Raw genomic sequence first — 13,683 nt, forward strand, 5'->3', positions numbered from 1 at the left:
AGAGCAGTGCTGGGGCGTGGTCTTGAAGAGTTTCTCAATGTTGAAGTGGCCTGTGCTCCTCTGGGAGGCCAAGAGGAGGGAATATTTTGGGCTCATAATTTCACTGCCTACTGTTGCCCTGTGTTTGTGTCCTTGGGTGAAAACTGCACACATGGCTTAAACACTCACAATGCCTTTGGGATTCTTGACCGCAGCCTGTGTAAGTCTAATATCCAGAAATAAAACCAGGAGGAACTTCATGTACTTTGAGGAGTGTGGAGCCTTGCTAGGAAACCCTGCTCACACTAGAGTTGTGTGTAAAACCTTATCCATGTTTTTGAAACAAGAACTACAACCCTGGATGGGGAGATGGCTCAGTCAGCAACATGCTTGCTATGCAAACATGAGGACCTGAACTCAGATCCCCAGTACCCACTTGAAAAGTCAGATGTTGCGATGTTGCGGTGGCTGTCCCCATTTGTAACCTCCACACTGGAGAGGCAGAGACAGGAGGATTCCTGGAGATTGCTGGTCACAGTTCTACTCCAGCTGCGCCCAGCCTCCCAAAAGTTTCACATCTTCTCAAACAGCACCCCAAGCTGGCAATCACATGTTTAAACACATGAGCCTGTAGGGAACATGTGACCTCCAAATGCTATCACCAAGCTATCGTTAATAATTCCTTCATTTTCCTTAGGTACCGTTGGTTAACTAGTCTCTGTACCCTTGTGCTGAAAAAACTAAATCCATCTAGTAAGCCCAGTGAGTTCTCTGAGGAACCTGACTCAAGGCAGGAGAAGAACTTGACTGACACTCAATAGGCGCTTAGAATTCTACATCAGATGGACAGAGAGAGTGGGGAGGTTTTTAGGGAGGTTAGCCTGGGGCTCAGCTACTTGGGCTGTACCCGGTGGCTCTTTGTACATTCTCATGACCCAGTATTTGTACATGTGTTCTCCTCACCAACTAAAGGAAAACACAGTCTTGAAAAGTTAGTGAGATTCCCCAAGCTTCCACCCATCCCTTTTCAGTTTTCTGCATCCTCCCAGTCTCTTAAAACCAAACCACAGATGCAGCTGCAGCCTGCAAGTTGTAATCCTTATTTCAGAGGAGGCGAAGGCCAGGCAGACACTGTGGGAACAGCATGATGTCCTTCACACACATTCTTCCAGATCCTCAAAACCTCTCTTGGGGATTGGAATCAAGGAAGTACCTCAGTTTCCTACATCAAGCAACAAGAGTGAATCTCTCCTCCCCTCTGTGCTGCCCCTTCCCAGCTTACATAATGGACGACCCACTTAGTGAAGAACATGGGTCCAAGGGGCTAGAGAGATAGCTCAGAGGTTAAGCACACTTGCTGTTCTTGCAGAGGACTCTGCTTGGTTCCCAGCACCCATGTCAGGCAGCTCATAGTGGTCTCTAACTCCAGTTTCAGGGGGTCCTATGACATCTTCTAGCCTCAGAGGGTACCAAGTATGCATGTGATACATATACAAATATGCAGGTATTCACACAAACACATAAAATAAGTAAATTTAAAGAAAATAAGCCTAGAGGTTCTTGATACTGTGAGCATCACTATTTGTATCACTGTGGAAAATTACACAAGCTTTCTAAACTTAGCATCCTCTTTTCCATAATTAGGTCAATTAGACCTTTGTTGTACAGTTATAACAAAAATCTTGACACACCATGTGGAGTAATCAGTACCAAGTCTGGACATCAGTACTCTTCAAGCATTGCCAGTGGTATTGTCATTGTGTGTCTGTACCTTAGAATTCTATCTTTTGTCCCACTGGGCTTCTTCTAGGGTGCTGCTTTGTTCTCCAAATGCATCTTCCTCATGTGGAAATGTACAGAACCATAAGTAGCCAAGGATGGTTTCCTGGATGGGCTTTCTATATATGGAGATGATGATGTGCCTGGAGTTATTTCTTCATCAACACTTCGGATGTTGGGAAGTTAAGCAATGACCCTGGGCTCTGAGAATCTTCCTAAGGCTTTGATGGAGAGCTGCCAGAGCAATGGAATGCAGAGTGAAGAACCCTGGGAGGTACTTGATTAAGGCAGTGTGGACCATTCATCCACAAAGATGTTGAGAGCAGGCAGTTGGGGAAGCTAAGTGTCTCTGGAGCAGGACCTTTGGGAGTTCGTTAAAGTTGGAAGCTGATTGGTATGTTTGCAATTGTGTGGGGGATGGAATGGCAATTGAAAAGGGAGAGAAGCTGGGGAGAACACATCCCACTTGAACTTGGAAAGTGACAGTTTTCATTGCCCACACTCTTGCGTAATCTCTCTTCAAGCATTCTTTTTAAAATATTTGTCTTGCTCTACCAAAGCTTCTTCATAATTAGGCTGCCATCCTGTTTTGAAGCCTGTCATGGTAGCACAAGTTCTAATTGCTCTTAATAACAAAAATCCAGAGTCAGATATAGGGATAAATGCTGAAAGATCAGAGAAGCAGAGCATCCAGTAGAGTTCTTATCTCTACTGACTCCTCAGACCGAATTGCAATCCTGTCCCTACGAATCCTCAGAAAGAATGCTCTGAGCTCCTGTCTTCTCCTGCCTTATATTCCCCTCTCCACCCAGCCATATCATTCCTGTCTCCACCTCCCTAGTGCTGGGATTAAAGGTGTGTGAACCCAAGTTCTGGGATCAAAGACCAGGTTCTGTTTCTTTTTTAGACTGGATCAATCTTGTGTAGATCAGGGTAGCCTTGAAGTCACAGAGATCCAGCTGCCTCTGTCTCCCAAGTGCTGGGATTAAAGGTTTGTGCCCACCACTGCCTGGCCTCTATGGCTAACTAGTGTTGCTAGCTTTGCACTCTGATCTTCAGGCAAGCTTTATTTGTTACAGCACAAGCAAACTATCACCACATATCACCTCTCTGCTTAATTTCCTTTTCTTGTAAGTGGCCCTGGGTCTCTGAGAATGACCCTTACTGCAAACCTCTTCTGGACCCAGTGAGACCACCCCTAATGCCTGAAAAATGTTGTTACGATAAATCTTTCTGCCAAAAGCCGCCTGAGCCCCACCGCCACGTGTGAGCTTTATGCCAGCTGCACACCCGAGTTAGGAACCAAATGAATACACAGAAACTTGTATTAGGTACGATGCTGCTTGGCCAATGACTAGGATTCCTCATCTGTTAGCTCAGTCTTAATTATCATAAATCTATATATTTTATAAGACTTATCTTATCAGATGCCTTATTGGCGTCCCTCCTTGCCAGTGGATCACATTGTGCCGCTGGAACAGGAGCGGAGGGGGAAAGAGGGATGCTTCCTGTTTCTCCTTCATTAAATATGAGTCTCCTTGCTATGTCACTTCCTGCCTGGATCATCACTTATCTACTACATTTCCCAGAATCCTCTTTGACTCCTAGTCCTAACTTGCTGTCTCATTGGCCAAACAGTATTTTATTTAACAATCAATAAGATAAACATAGACAGTACATTCCCCATCAAAATGTCCTTGATTTTATTAGAAAATCTTACAGTCACACATGATTCGCTTAGGGGTGAAGAAGCCCTATAGAGTTATCTCCCCTGCTGGCCTGGTAGAGGTAAGGATTGTTCCAACAGGGGGATGGTAACAGACCACCCCCACAGACTAATGCCCTTCATCTAACTCCTCCTACATGGAATATATATATGAGATATTTTGGGAGAGGAGAGGATTATAAGGCTTGACTCAAAGCAAAGTAGTATTCTCTCCACCTCCACCCCACAGCCATTGGTAAAACAACATCTCAAAGAGTAAACAAACAAACAAACAAATCCAGACCTGAAAACAAAGAGAATCAATTCAGAATGTGAGAACTCATCACCTCATTGGAGCAAGGCAGGAAGACACCAAGGTCTCCTGGTAGTGATGTTATGTTAAAAGGAATAAGCAGTATTTTACATAGCTAGAGAGAATGTCTGGAACCTCTTGTGGGTTTGATACAAAATTCAGTGCATTTTTACAAGGTCATAAAGCAGATTTGTTGTGGGTTTTGTTTTTATTTTTATTTATGTGTATGTGTGTGCCTGTTTGTCTGTATGTGCACCAGGTGTGTGCAAGTGCCCTCAGAGGCCAGAAGAGGGAATCAGATCCCCTGGATCTGGAGTTATAGGGGCAGTTTAAGCCACCTAATGTGGGTTCTGGGAACAAAGATCAGCAAGCACTCTTACTGAGGCATCTCACAGGCCTCATTTTCATAATTCTGCAGGTTAGAAGCAACTGTTATTCTTGTGGTATAGATAAATCTCATATAGACCAAGGAACATATCTGATTGAGAGGCAAACTTGGGAATCAAATTTACACATCTTCCCAACTCCCAAATTTCTGGTCTTCAGAACATTCTCTTTCTCTAAGGCCAGTGAAAGCACATGGAGCTTAGGCTGCCTCTGTAAGCTGGCAGCAGCTTAGAAAGATTGGCATTCATTTATTCCTGCTCTTTGCATCCTGTGTTCAATCTTTCCCAGGGAGTTGTACTTCCTTAGGCACTATTGTGTCTAATATGCACACTATATATCATATTCACAGCATAGGACCACAAACATGACCTTAGATGTATGGCTAGGACCAAACCACCAGGTTAGTGTCTAGCATCAGGAAATACTCAGTGTCCATGACTCATCAAGGCAGTAGAAAGTGCTGGGTATAAAGAAAAGAAGACCCTGTGCCCTGAGCCGACTGTGTTCTACTGAATTCTTTCAAATTCCATCATTAATTTGTTTTCCAGTTACTGCCTCCACATGCTCTGGGATTCTGGTACAGTTGGCATGGCTTTTCAGTGGCTAAAGACGGCTGAATTATCTGCCCCAGTAACCTCTTATGAACAAATAAACTCTGCCTTTTGTCTAGAGAGGAATAGGAGCGACCATGACCCTAGCTAGGCCAATAGCTCCACACTCTGGCAGTCATATCTAGGCTGAACATTTCTCTAGCAACACCCCCTCCCTGCCCAATCTCTTGAAGCCTCGTGGACCATTTGCATCAGCACCCATGCACACTCCAACATCTCTTACTAAAGTAACTTCCCTTGACCTGTTCTTATTACAGTCACTTCCATTTCTCTTTCCCTTTAAAACAAGACCGTGAAGGTGGTTGAATGGGAATAGTTTGAATGCAAAATGTGCCCCATAGGCTCATGTGTTTGAACATGTGGCCCTAGCCAGTGGTGCTATTTGGAAACAATGTGGAACCTCTGAGGGTCAGGGCCTCTCCAGAGGAAGTGAGTCACCGGGGGCGGGCCTTGAGACTACAGTCCAGCCCTACTTCTGTTCTCTCTTCTTCAGTGCGGATGTTTCCTGCTCCTGTTGCTATGCCATGACGGAGTGTATCCCTCTGGAACAAAATGAACCCTTTCTCCCTCCAGTTACTTTTGTTGGGTTATTTTATCTCAGCCATGAGAAAGTAAGGAAGACGGTTGTCTGCTCTCACATTCTCCAATTTCTCTCCTCCATTTCCTGCATATCCCACTCCACATTGGCCTTCTCCTCCCACCACTGCACCAAGCTTCTTATAGGATTACCCCGACCTTAACAGACATTTCTGATGACTCACACCGTTTGACCTCTTGATAGTGATATGATAACTATACATTGGATCCCTGTTGATGGAAGTTTCTGTCCCACCCCATCCCATGTCCATTTAGTCCCAAATAAATACATAGAGGCTTATATTAATTATGAACTGTTTGGCCCATAGCTCAGGCTCTTATTGTCTAGCTCTTTCTTGATTATTAACCCATGTCTATTAACCTGTGTATGTCCACATAGTCTTGGCTTACCGGTGATGCCCGGACCTCTTGCTTTCTCAGCAGCTACACAGTGGCATCTCTCTGGGGACTCACTCTCCGAGTTCCTCTCCTCCAATTCTCCTAGTCTAGTAGCCCCACCTATACTTTCTACCTGGCTACATCCTGCCTGTCCATTGGCAGAAATCGCTTTATTCATCAACCAATAAGAGAAACATATATTCACAGCATACACCTACCCTTGTAACCCTCTCTCCACCTGGCCTCTAGATGACTATATTCACTAGTTTTCTATTAACCTGACTATTTTGTCTAATGTTACTTTTGCTGACTCTTCTCACTCTCTCTTTTTCTCTGTCTCTGTCTCTTCCTTTCTTTTTTTTTTTTTTTCTTTTAAGACAGGGTTTCTCTATATAAAGCTTTGGCTGTTCTGGAACTTGCTTTGTAGACCAGGCTGGCCTCCAACTCACAGAAATCCACCTGCTTCCCAAGTGCTTGGATTAAAGGCTTGTACCAACACTGCCCAGCTGACTCCTCTTCTTATACCCAACCTCTAAGCACTGGCACATACCAGGGTCCGGGCTTTGGAGTTCTTTCTTCTTCCACCGATGTGCTCATTGCCTTGAGGGACAAGCTTATCCATGCCCGTAGCTTTAAATGCCACCCCCCAAATAGTCTCCCCACTCTGTCCCACATCTGTATATTCGCAGATGCCTATTGACATCCCACATCTGTGACAAGCACCAGGAAGCCTGTGTGCCCAAGCATAGTCCCTGACCATTCCTACCAAACCAGCGTCTCCCAGACCCCCAACCCTCAGTTTATGGCAACTGCATTCTTCTAGTTGTTCTAACTCAAAATCTCAGTGCTGCCCACGACACTGCTTTTCTGTTATTCACCATAACTGCCTGGCCCGTCAGAAGTGTCCTCAAAATATACTTCCAAAATGCATTCAGAATCCAGCCCCTTTTGCAGAACCCATTGCCAAATTGTACTCCCAGCCACATCTCTGGCCTTAATTTTACAACAGACTCCTGATCTTTCCCCCAACTCTGCTCTTGGCCACTGTCTTCAGCACAGCAGCCTAGATGATCTGGTTCAAGATCTAGGTCCCTCAGGCAAGAGCCCAAGTCCTCAGTGACCCAGAAGTTAGGACTGACCTGGCTTTCCATTTCCATCGTGGCCTTATTTTCTGCTATCTACTTATTAATTTTGTTCCAGCCACACTATTCTCTTAAATATTTCAAGAGCATTCCTGCTCCAGGGCCTTTGCACATGCTTTTCTTTCTTTGTTATAGTTCTTTCCCAAGGAGTCCATATGGCCAGTTGTCACACTTCCCATCATTCAAATGTCACTTTTGTCAGGAAGCCACTTTTTTTTTTCCAGACCAGTGTCTCTAATTTTAGTCCCAACCTCTATATTTTTCAAACTATTAATTCTATACTTTTTTCAGAAATACCTTACCAGCACCCCATACTGTATATTTAACTTAGTCTTTTACTGTAAATCTATTTATCTTGTTTATGGGCCTCTCTAGGCAGACAGTAATCAACGGGAAGGTAGGGGCCCTTCGTGGTTCTATTAAATCCTAGGGCTTCAGCACTTGGAAGAACAGCTTATATATCACATATGCTCAAAAAGCATCAGGTGAGTCTATTGAACATTGAGGTGGAGGAGAAACCTAAACGAGATAAATTGCCTACCTAACAGCATTACAAAAGATGCTTGAGGAATACCAAAGGATATAAAAAGCCCAAACCCTAACACTGCAAAGGAACTAAATGCTGGCTTCTATACCTCTGAATCTTGTCCTTAAAGTGCTTAATAAAGTAAAATATTTTCTATTCTTTTCTGGGTACCAGGGGAGAAAATTGCACATACTGCAGAAGTATCAGGTGAAGCCAATGATAAATCAACTAGGATATTGCTTATCATGCTTTAATATCAGCAATAATAAGACACAGTGTGAGGCATGACTTAAGCATCATTATGGGCTTTCATCAAGCCGAGATTTTTCCTCAGACATTTTGGGTCTGCTTCCTGGTCCATGAACACGTGCTTGGTGTGCAGGTGCTAAATGCTTCTTAGCAACTCACACAGGAAGTCAGCTGGGGAACTGAATGCCCGATGGAGGTGAGCAACCACAAGGTTGCACCCAGTGTGTCATGTGATCTCGAGAGAGAGCAAGATTCACATCAAACATTGGGTCTACTTGTGAGCAGAGCTGAGACCTGGGTGATAATTGTAGGAGTTTACTGGGCCAGCAACAAGGGGGAATCTTCCAGCAGGAGGTAGATGGAGAGAGAAATAAACCTGAAAAAAAATAGGTAAATGCTTCAAGGAACAAAAGGGCCCTAACCAAAAAAAAGGTCAGAGATTTTCTTTAAGCCATTCCTACTCATGTGCATACTTTGTAACTGACAATCACCAAAAGTATGATGTGACTTGTGGGTCCCATGGTAGCCATTGCTGTACCTCTTACTTCTTACTTCTGTTGGTACCAGCAGCTCCTAGTTCTCACCTCCTGCCTTCAATCTTGATTTGTACTTGCTGACTCCCATTGGTTTCCCTATTCCTACCTCCATGCTGCTTGCTGATCAAGTGTGAGCCTCTCTAACTTGATCTCCCCAATTTTTGTCCCTTGAACACAGGATACCCTACCTTTATATCGTCGGTTCCAGAGTCTGAATCCCCATTAGTGAGAGGAGAAGGGTGGCAGGCCTGGTGAGTATTCATCAGGGTTCCAGATATGCACCTGGCATATAGAAATTGGGCAGCCAGGGTCACGCCATCTTATCAGAATCTCCTTGTTCTTTGTTTAATTCAACAAACTCCATGGCAACGCAAGACCTGCTCAGCTTCTCTGCTCCCTCCCTGATCTCCTTGTTAGCAACTCTGTCACTTAGCTGAGTGCATGTGAGTCTCTTTCCCTCTCTGTAGCCTCCTTTGATGTCAACATCATAGCACAGAAGTGGGATAGTCTCTCCCCACACATGGGACAATATGGGGGGGGGGCGGGACTAAAGATGGAGTGATTCAAGCCTGTGGGATGGGACACAGGGAGCTCTGGAAGTTCATAGTTCCTTGAAAAATAGCACCTGGCTGCTGACACTTACATTCAATTAGATGTCATGCATGTTCTAAGATCATTTTAGGGCAGCTAGCACAATGGATCATTTATGTCACTCAGGATCCCTAAAAACTTGGTGTGAGGATACTATCTTTGTCCTCCTGATCAAGAACCCAGAAAGGCTTTTAACACATGGGTTTGAACACTTCTCTATCCCCCAAAGGAAGCTTTTCTGAGCACGACAAGTACCCAGAATGCATTGGAAAGTGGCAATCAATCATTTCACTGTTCCACCAATATATCTTGATCTTTTTACCATGATCCTTTTGCTATGGTGAGGATTCTTTTTGTTGTTTTATTTTTCACTTTATGTGTGTAGAGTGGTAGACAGTTTATGAGCATTGTCCTATACCAAGCCATTTGACTCACAGAGTCTTATAAGGAAGACAATAAAAGTGTCTTCCAGGGAGCGCCCTTCTGGAGAATGTTACACTCAAGGTCCAAGGGTCATGAGGACCTTGTTTGTGCCAGGAAGTGATCCAAAGTTCTCTGATCCCAAGTCCAAGGCTTTCACCCCAGCCCATTCTGTCTCTTTATGATCACATCCAGGAAGCTGCAACCTGCAGAACGTGTGAGCATGCGCAAGAAGGGGATTCGATAACAGAGTGCCATGTTGCTGCTGTCTAGGGTGTGTGATTGCTGTCAGGGACTATTGGTGTCACCTCATCCCGACACTTTTCTCTCAGGCCATCTTCCCTAGACAGAATCAATCTCCCCGCCTCTGTTCTCCTGCACCATGTAATTCAAAAGTGCTAGGAAATCACTTACAAGATTGTAGTACAGATGGGTGGAAGGGGATGGCCTGGCTGAAACTAGAATATGACAACTGTGGGGTTAAGCAGCACCCCCCTGGAGGCCTTCTCTGTGCTCTGGGCAGAGAAAAATCACTCCAACTGTCAGGCAATGTTCAGGGACTCTGTTACAGGTGTCAAGCATATCCCATGATTTCCCCAGAGCCTAGGAGCTCCATGGAAAACAATCAGATGCTTTACTCTGTTTTGAGTGCAGAGCTTTGTGGACATATCTGATGGACTAAAGACCGAAGTCCCCACAGAGAAGAGGCGATAATGGGAAACCTACAGAAAGAAGTGTCCACAAGTGAGGAACAACCATGACAGGGTAAGCTGGGCTCGGCCATGTGGTCTGAGGGGTTCAGGACAAGGGACCCTCATTCTAGGAGGTATCCTAGGAAGTCCACTGGACCTCATCATCCTCTACTCTCTAGAGAATCTGTGCCCCTGTGGTTGAAAAAGGAGGAGACAGGCACCTAGTGTGGTATTGTGCCCCAGCCCCTCTTCTATTGGCCCCTCGGCAGGGTCTAGGCCCTAAAAGAGTGTTGTTTCCCCACCAGCTGTACCATAATCAGTAGTTTGGCAGCTAGAAACATTCAGGAAATTCTTAACTACACTGCTGGAGAGAATGCTTACACATACACACAAAATGGATGCTGGTGAATCACACTTCAGAGGCATCCAAGTTCCAGAGACCCATGGAGACATAGAGGAGGCTCTGCAGGAGCCAATAGTCAATAACATGGCTGTGTGTGGTATGCTTTCGCTCTTTAGGGGTCCAGAGGAAGGAAGACTGAGACTGTAGTAGATGGAAAGAAAACCCATAGAACAGCTGAACTGAAGATTTCCAAACTGAGGAGATATTTTTATGGGGTGGCCTCTCCTAATCTCTCAGGCTCCCAAAATAGAACCAGGTCTTGTCCGCATCGTGGGGCAAGCTTAATGATGATCACAGATGTCGTGTCCATGTGTATAAAATTTGTCTTCTGCCTTGTTATAAAATGTATATTACATAAAATCTAATTTTTGCTATCCTGAGAGTCTATTTCAAAGGCACAAAGTACATTTTCATCCCTGTGTAACTATCCCCACCCCATCTATCTGCAGATCTTCTCAGATTAAGTCACTAACTACCTGTGCTCCTCTCTGCAGCCACTGGAAACTATCGTCCTGCTTTCTGTCTCTAAGAATTTGCCTTCTCTGGGTTCTGCATCTAAGTGGAGCTAGGTAGAATCTGTTCTTTGGTGCCTGGCTTATTTGCATTGAACACAATGTCCTCAAGGCTCATCCCTGCTATAGCAGGTACCAGAGTTCCCTTCCGTTTTACTGGGTGACACACTGTGGCATGTATACATAGTGTTTTGTTGGTCTATTCATCTGTCAGCAGGAGTGTAGTTTGTCTTGAAGATTTTTTCTGTTATTATGATTAGTACTGTAATATGGACACATGCATACCTCCTCCATGTTGTTTCTCATGTTATTTCTCCCTCCCCCATCCCATCATCCTCTCAGCTCTCTAACTGTTGCCCATGCCCCTGATTTTATCTTTAAATGTCTTCCAGGAAGCCTTCTTGACCCTACAGGCCACTGTAGCTTCCTCTACTATGTACACCCCTAACTAATCCTCTTTGTAACATAGATCACTCTTGTTACTTACTTGTGTTTCCAAATCACCAGTGAACTTCCTGCCAAGGGAGCCTTATCTGTCTAGATCATGTTTGGATACCAAAGGCCCTATTAAGGCACCCATTGAAAGCCTAAAACAATTCGAGGGCGTTAGATCATAGTTGCTAATCCAAGTAATGATAAAGTGGAGTCTACAGATAAAAGCAGGAGTGAGGGCTTTTGTGATATTGTTTCTCATTTAACCATGGTTCCTTCTTTTTAATCTTTTTAAATGTTTGCATGTATTGGTGAGTATGTGTGTTTTGTGTATGTGTGTTTGTGTGTGCACATTGAAGCCAGGGGTCAATGTTGGTTGTCTTCCTCCATCAATCTTTGTCTTTTTTGAGTCAAGGTCTCTCACTGAGCCCAAAGTTCACCAATTGACTAATGGCCCTGGCTGGCAAGTTCTTCAGTCTCCATCCCAGGCCACTGCCAGTGCTAGGTTTGCAGACCCTTGCTGTTATGTCAGGCTCCAGTTCTTTCTTCTCTAAAATTGTTATGTGCTATGCTAAACCTCCAGGATGTGCAAACGCTCTGTGCCCTGAGTTCCTGGAGCATCCAAATCAATGAGAAGGTAAGATCTCTAGCCATGGCACGCTGGGAGGCAAGACACAATGAAGCAGTAGTAAAAGGGGTGAGTGCATTTTCAGTGACAGGAGCATGCAGAGCTGGGCTGGTTAAACTGAAAGCCAACGTAGACCTACTAACTTAAAACAATTCAGATTTCTCCTCTCACATTGTTTACATACCGGAAGTCCAAAACTCAAGGCGTTGGTTAAGTCTGCATTCCTTCTGGAGGCTTCATGGGATAATCACATTCTTATCTTTATTCAGTATCCAGAGTTTCTGCATTTGTTACCTCAAGGTCCCTCTCTTCAAAAGCACATCATTCAACCACAGATTCTCTTGTCTCATCTCATGTGTGCATGTACATGCATGCATGTGCCTGTGTGTGTGTATGTGTGTGTTGTGTGCACTTGAGTATGTTGATGTGTGTGTGCGTGCGTGCGTGCGTGCATGTGCTTGCACAGGTACCCACGCCATGCATGTGGAGGTCAGTCTCCAGTATCTTCCCTATCAGTCTTTATTTTTTGATATAGGCTACTTCACTGAACTTAGAGTTTATCTATTCAGCTAGACTGATTAGCCAGTGGTCCTCCTGGGACCCTCCCGTCTCCTCCTCCCCAGAATTCGGATGATAGGTGTACATCACAGTCCCCAGATTTTATGTGGTTGCTGGGAATAGAACTTGGATTTTTGTGATTGCACAGGAAACACTTGCTGACTGAGCTATCTCCCTATCCCTCTTGACACTTCTCTTTTCAGCCTGACCCTGCCATCTTATAAGGATACTTGTGATAAAACTAGACCTAGCCAGGTGGCCCAAGATAATCTCCCATTCCAGACACTTTATCTCAGCTGAGGTTCTCTTTTGTCAGGAAAGGTGCCATAGGACGTGGACCTGTTGGAGGGGCTGTTATTCCGACTACTGAAGAGATCTGAGCCCAACTGGTGGGAGCAGACTCACATGGGCAGGCTTGAGTGTCCACGTCAAGAATGAGGAGGCTGACTAGAAAGATGCTTCGGATGCAGAGGGCTCTGATTTAAGTCTTGGGGGAGTGGAACATTGAGACCCTGGTGGGCTGAGAGAAAAGGTTTTGGTGAAGGAAACATGAGGTGTATTGGGAGGTACTGGGTGTGCTGATACAGATTTCTTTGGCTTCTGATGCCAGGCAGGGCTAGCTAGCCACTCTGAGGGTTGTAAATATCCCTGAGCCATTTCTTTGGAGGAGGTCTGCACCCTCAGCAAGGTCTGCCTTGGATCACCTCCCAGCATCCCCCTTTTACATGCTTTATAACGAGCGCTAAGATAGAAAGGGAGTAAATCACACCCGATCCGTGTGTGAGCATTTTCATTGTCAACCCCTGCAGCTGTCAGTAACAGGGAGTGCATAAAAGTGACACCTAGGAGCTGGAGGGCCTTGATTCAGAGGGGTGCTCAGCCCTGAAGTTTGGTGGCCAACACAGGCCCTACTTCTGCAAGAAAACTGCACAGCCAGCTGTTTCCAGAGAACCCAAGAGACGACAGAAGGTGTGCTAAGTCCCCAAGGATATACCTTTTGGTTCCTGTCCCCATCAGCATGTTGGAGAACAAGACCTGGCTGGGGGCAGGCAGGGGAGCAGGATCTTCTTTTCTATGATTTCCTACCCCCTTGTCTTACCCTGGCAGATAGGGCCAGTGGGGATACAGCAGCTGTTAGCTCTGTTACGAAGGTCTCAGCGCTTTTTGTTGCCAGAAGCCCAGGCCCTGTACCACCTGGTTTGGGGCTTTGGGGAGTGTGTGAAGTGGGGGCAATCTAGGCCCTTG

The 13,683-nt window shown here is 45.2% G+C and overlaps 1 long non-coding RNA gene across 1 annotated transcript; it reads left to right on the plus strand.

The window, feature by feature from the left end:
* The first annotated feature begins 7,392 nt into the window (after window positions 1-7,392).
* LOC107977615 lies at window positions 7,393-10,864 on the plus strand. The gene is made up of 4 exons (XR_004769865.1): window positions 7,393-8,453; window positions 9,409-9,487; window positions 9,868-9,978; window positions 10,425-10,864. It is a non-coding gene; the product is annotated as an uncharacterized LOC107977615 (long non-coding RNA).
* Window positions 10,865-13,683: the final 2,819 nt, after the last annotated feature.

This window comes from Cricetulus griseus, chromosome 4 (assembly GCF_003668045.3).
Source record: "Cricetulus griseus strain 17A/GY chromosome 4, alternate assembly CriGri-PICRH-1.0, whole genome shotgun sequence".
NCBI classification, from domain to species: domain Eukaryota; kingdom Metazoa; phylum Chordata; class Mammalia; order Rodentia; family Cricetidae; genus Cricetulus; species Cricetulus griseus.